This window comes from Bos grunniens, chromosome 9 (genome assembly GCF_055505025.1).
Source record: "Bos grunniens cultivar Pamir isolate PY7600 chromosome 9, Bosgru_T2T1.0, whole genome shotgun sequence".
NCBI classification, from domain to species: Eukaryota; Metazoa; Chordata; class Mammalia; order Artiodactyla; family Bovidae; genus Bos; species Bos grunniens.
In genome coordinates, this window is record NC_141173.1 from 56,028,217 (window position 1) to 56,034,216 (window position 6,000).

Below are 6,000 nucleotides of genomic sequence, written 5' to 3' on the forward strand. Positions count from 1 at the left end.
GTGTAATCATGGTATATTTTGTGATGTCCAAGTGTAAAAACCAGTCAATCTACTTATCACCGTTGCAATTCTCAAACTTGGGGTAATTCTCAAGCTTCCATAATGCTCTCCTCTCTTCAATTTTTTTTTTTTCATGTCTCTGTAAAGCGTGGAAAAAAACCCTAATTTTCTAAAGCTTTTTCCTTATAAAGCAAACATCATGGATGACCATCAGGAGTATTTACCATACATCTTATACTGGTTAGAACTCTGCCACTGCTGCTGCTGCTGCTAAGTCGTGTCAGTCCTGTCCGACTCTGTGCGACCCCATAGATGGCAGCTCACCAGGCTCCCCCGTCCCTGGGATTCTCCAGGCAAGAGCACCGGAGTGGGTTGCCATTTCCTTCTCCAATGCATGAAAGTGAAAAGTGAAAGTGAAGTCGCTCAGTCATTTCCTCCATCCATGGGATTTTCCAGGCAAGAGTACTGGAGTGGGGTGCCATTGCCTTCTCTGAACTCTAAGACACCTAATAATTTTGAAAATACTTCAGTAACTATCTAGAACTATCTTAGGAATCTCATTGTTTTTCTGATATCTGTAATAAACTTCAAGGTCCTCTTGCAATTACTATTGTTAAAATCTACATGAAATGAACAAGAGTTCAGTACAGTTCAGTTGCTCCGTTGTGTCCGACTCTTTGCAAACCCATGGCCTGCAGCATGCCAGGCCTACTTGTCCATCATGAACTCCCAGAGTTTACTCAAACTCATGTCCATTGAGTCGGTAATGCCATCCAAGCATCTGATCCTCTGTCATCCCCTTTTCCTCCTGCCTTCAATCTTTCCCAGCATCAGGGAAAGATTTTCAAATAAGGGAAACTTTTCAAATAAGTCAGTTCTTCACATCAGGTGGCCAAAGTATTGGAGTTTCAGCTTCAGCATCAGTCCTTTCAATGAATATTCAGGACTGATTTCCTTTAGAATGTACGTGTTGGATCTCCTTGCAGTTGAAGGGACTCTCAAGAGTCTTCTCCAACACCACAGTTCAAAAGCATCAGTGGCGCTCAGCTTTTGAACTGTGGTGTTGGAGAAGACTCTTGAGAGTCCTTTGGACTGCAAAGAGATCCAACCAGTCCATTCTGAAGGAGATCAGCCCTGCGATTACTTTGGAAGGAATGATGCTAAAGCTGAAAGTCCAGTACTTTGGCCACCTCATGCGAAAAGTTGACTCACTGGAAAAGACTCTGATGCTGGGAAGGATTGGGGGCAGGAGGAGAAGGGGATGCCAGAGGATGAGATGGCTGGATGGCATCACTGACTCGATGGACGTGAGTCTGAGTGAACTCCGGGTTGGTGATGGACAGGGAGGTGGACAGGGAGGCCTGGCATGCTGCGATTCATGGGGTCACAAACAGTCAAACACGACTGAGTGACTGAACTGAACTGACAGCTTTCTTCACAGTCCAGCTCTCACATCCATACATGACCACAGGAAAAACCATAGCCCTGACTAGATGGACCTTTGTTGGCAAAGTAATGTCTCTGCTTTTTAATATGCTATCTAGTTTGGTCAAAACTTTTCTTCCAAGGAGTAAGTGTCTTTTAATTTCATGGCAGCAGTCACCATTTGCAGTGATTTTGGAGCCCAAAAAATAAAGTCTGACACTGTTTCCACTGTTTCCCCATATATTTGCCATGAAGTGACAGGACAGGATGTCATGATCTTTGTTTTCTGAATGTTGACTTTTAAGCCAACTTTTTCATTCTCCTCTTTCACTTTCCTCAAGAGGCTCTTTAGTTCTTCTTTGCTTTCTGCCATAAGGGTGGTGTCATCTGCATATCTGAGCTTATGGATATTTCTCCCAGCAATCTTGATTCTAGCTTGTGCTTCATCCAGCCTAGCATTTCTCATGATGTACTCTGCATATAAGCTAAATAATAGGGTTACAATATACAGCCTTGATGTATTCCTTTTCCTATCTGGAACTACTCTGTTGTTCAATGTCCAGTTCTAACAGTTGCTTCCTGACTTGCATACAGATTTCTCAAAAGGCATGTCAGGTGCTCTGGTATTCCTATCTCTTTATGAATTTTTCACAGTTTGTTGTGGTCCACACAGTCAAAGGCTTTGGCGTATTTGATAAAGCAGAAGTAGTATTTTTCTGGAACTCTCTTGCTTTTTCGATGATCCAGCGGATGTTGGCAATTTGATCTCTGGTTCCTCTGCCTTTTCTAAATCCAGCTTGAACATTGGAAGTACAGGGTTCACAGACTGTTGAAGCCTAGCTTGGAGAATTTTGAGCATTACTTTACTAGCTTGTTAGATGAGTGCAATTGTGCAGTAATTTGGGCATTCTTTGGCATTGCCTTTCTTTGGGATTGGAATGAAATACAGAAAAGTTTCATAGGTCATTATATATTCTATTGGAGTATTCTTAAATTGTCCTGTCAAATCCCAGGATAGTAGAATGAACCTCAAATTTTAAAAATTTTAACTATGCTCAGTTAAACCACTGTATAAACCCACAACATGAAAATGTGTTGCACAGCTAGAGGATATTCTGATGAAACTGAATACTCAAGGACAATAGTTGCATATAACTTATTCTTACAAAGATAATATTGCATCAATAGCATCCCTGGTATTTGTAAAATACCAAACTGTCAAAATTAAAAGGACATTTTTCTTCCAAGTTCTTGTAAATGCAAACTTCATATTGCTTAATTGTAAAGCTGTTACTTCAGCAATTGAAAGTTGTCATGAAATAATCTCTAAATAATTCTTTAAATAAAAACAGATAAAATATATAAACTTTGGTCAGAGTGTCCAGCCCAACCAAGTATAATAAACTTGTAAAATACTTCCAACATTCTAAATTCATCCTCTTTCTATACATTTATGTATATATTATGCTTTCAGAACAATCTTGTAAAACAAATAACAGGATGAAATTTCTGACTAAACATTATTTATAATGATATCTATTTAATATATATATAAATATATATATATATACTGATATATATAAATTTACTGAAAAAACACAACTCATATAGACATTTAATTAATGGTTATATATCTTTCCAAAAGAACTAATTAATTACTCCTACCAAAGTTTTAAGAATCAGATCAGATCAGATCAGTCACTCAGTCGTGTCTGACTCTTTGCGACCCCATGAATCGCAACACGCCAGGTCTCCCTGTCCATCACCAACTCCCAGAGTTCACTGAGACTCACGTCCATCAAGTCAGTGATGCCATCCAGCCATCTCATCCTCTGTTGTCCCCTTCTCCTCTTGCCCCCAATCCTACCCAGCATCAGAGTCTTTTCCAATGAGTCAACTCTTCACATGAGGTGGCCAAAGTTTTAAGAATACATTTTAGCTTTTGGAAATTTTTCTAGGAAATGGAAAAGTCCAATCTAATTCCTTTTACAAGGTAAATAAGCTCATTTAAATTATCTATGCTACACAAGAAAAATATTAATAAGGGAAATTAGAAACCCATCTTACAGAGTAGCACTTTGCAAAAGCCCTCAGTATGTTCAAAAATACATCCAATATTACATTATTATATACAATTAAATTTACATATGTTAAGAATTTCTGTAGCTAGTCACATAAGCAAGTAAATAGGTCAAGGCAACTATGGAATGACTACTTTGTAATTGCTCACCGTATGTGGCAGAAGAATTGGTTTGTTTTGGCTTGCTACAGTGTTTTCTCTGTTATTAAAACTTGCTGAGCTCCTGCCCTACATCTTAAACTGTGACACAAACCCACTGTGTTCTTAGCATCATGAGCCCTGTCACATCACTGTGTGGGGCTTGGGAGCAAGGGGGACCAGCACAGACACGCTGATGCTCATACTGCCTGCTCTGCCTTCAGAAAGCTCTTTGCCACTGACTCAAATGTATCTTGTCTTCTGCCATCATCTCTCAATCAGCAACAGGCAAACAGGGTAAAACTTTGAGATTCTTCAAAATTTTGACAATTATATAAATTCAAATTGTATAATAAGCATATATAAATGTATATGGGCACATATACACACAATCATTTCAATACTTAGTAAAAACATTTATAATATTCAAGAACTATGCATGATTTAATATTTTAGCAAGAAACTTCCTAAATATAATTTTCTTATCTACAACAGCCATATAATGTGCACCATTTGTAATTATGCACCATTTAAAGCATTCTGATTAAAATCAGAAACAAGTCAAACATGCTTGCTATCAGTATTTCTAGTTAACATTACAGAAAATAAGAAAGTAATAATAATGGAATGTGTAAAGACTGAGAAGAAGCAACTGGCCTTATTTAAGGTGATAAGATTGTTGAAATATATATCTAAGACAATTACCAGGGGAAAAATAGGTGCACAATTATTTACATATTAGCTGTGAGGTCAATATATAGAAATCATATCTAATTGAGTATCCAAGCAAAAATAGAGAAAGTATTTAAAAATGAAAGATAATGTCTTCAACATTAGCAACAATAGAGGTTACATCATAAATAACTCAGTATATATAGATCATTACAGGGAAAATGAGAAGTATTTAAAGTCACAAAACTTTTAAATGAATGAAAACTTACATCATCATCTTAGATAAAAAGGAGTGATGATAAAAAATGATCAATTTTTCTGTAATATTAAAATTAACTGAATATTTACCAAAATTCATATTTTCAATGGATTTTTGTCATATGATTGTAGGAAAATATAAAAAAATATGCTCAAGCAACCTTGAAGAAGTGTGAAAATTTGGAGGCTTTCTTAAAAAATATTAACACTGATTATAGAAATATAATGATTTCAGCACAGGGTTTGAAAGCCTTTTCATCAATAGACAAAAGAAGAGAACATGATGAACCCCTATATAAGATGATGATGTTATGGATAGGATACTTTCAATCAAAAGGTCAAGAATGGATCACCCAATAATTTTTTTCTAGCATACTCGGATACACACACAAAAAGGAAGTAAATCCTTAACTCATGCTACATACAAAAATAGATTCTAAATTTTATAAATTATTTCAGTTCTAGGATTTTTAGGCCAAAATATGACAAATAAATATGTAAATTATTTAGAAGAAAAAAAAGCAAGACTACATGATATAAGGATTTCTTGGAGCCCACAAGATCATTAAAAAATGAAAGTAGGAACTTCCAGTATTCAGTTTCATGTAAGGTGCTTAGAAATTGCCTCTGAGTCCTAACAACTAGTAGAAAGCTGAAAAAACCTAAAAATCCAAAAACTCTTTTTGGATTTCTAAGAAAAGGGAAGACACAGGGCAATTTGCTGCCCCAAGACTGGAGTGTCAGGCAAATACAGGGAAGTCCTGGCTTACCTGAGCAGAGACCTGCTAGCAGAAACCACGTCAGGAACCAGTGAAGGGAGGAAATCCAGAACTGTTAATTGAAGAATCACTGGAGACCCAGTGTGGACAACTCTGAGAGTTAAAAAAATCTTGGGAGATCTACTCATACGGGCCCCCTACAATATTGTGAGATTTACTTCCAGAATCTCCATAAACTTTCCACAGTAAAAACTGGAGAAAAATCCTCTCTGGCTTCTGGCAGTGGGAATGGGAATGAAACTATTTTGAAATAAACCAGAGCACTCTGTTCTTCTTAATAAGGTCTGCCCTCAGGAGAAACTAGTTAACCAAAGCCTGATTGACCTGGTGAAGGAAAATTAGCCAACTCCAGCCCACTCTAACCATCCTGTCCTAATTAAAGGGAGAGAAAAAAAAACTGAGAAACACTTATAAAGTTCACAGTCCAGAGGCACTAAAACACTAAGATCTAATCATATGACTGTAGATTGCTTACCCTCTCCACACATCACCAGTATATTTCTTTTCCTTAATTGATCTAACAGATAACAGCTTGTTCAAAATAAAGCAACAATGTATTCAATGATACACTCAATGTATTTAACCATACCTGGGTATGGTTAAATAAAACCAAAGTGAGTGATGGCACATGCTGCAAGGCACAGGGGG

At 37.0% G+C, this 6,000-nt stretch overlaps 1 long non-coding RNA gene across 2 annotated transcripts in view; it reads right to left on the bottom strand.

Moving 5' to 3' along the window:
* LOC147365983 (uncharacterized) overlaps positions 1 to 5,776 on the bottom strand; it is a 136,325-nt gene extending 130,549 nt beyond the window's left edge. For both annotated transcript variants that reach the window (XR_015133112.1, XR_015133114.1), the window contains exon 1: positions 5,344 to 5,776. This is a non-coding gene — a long non-coding RNA (uncharacterized LOC147365983). The remainder of the gene's footprint in view (positions 1 to 5,343) is intronic.
* Between the last annotated feature and the right edge of the window lie 224 nt (positions 5,777 to 6,000).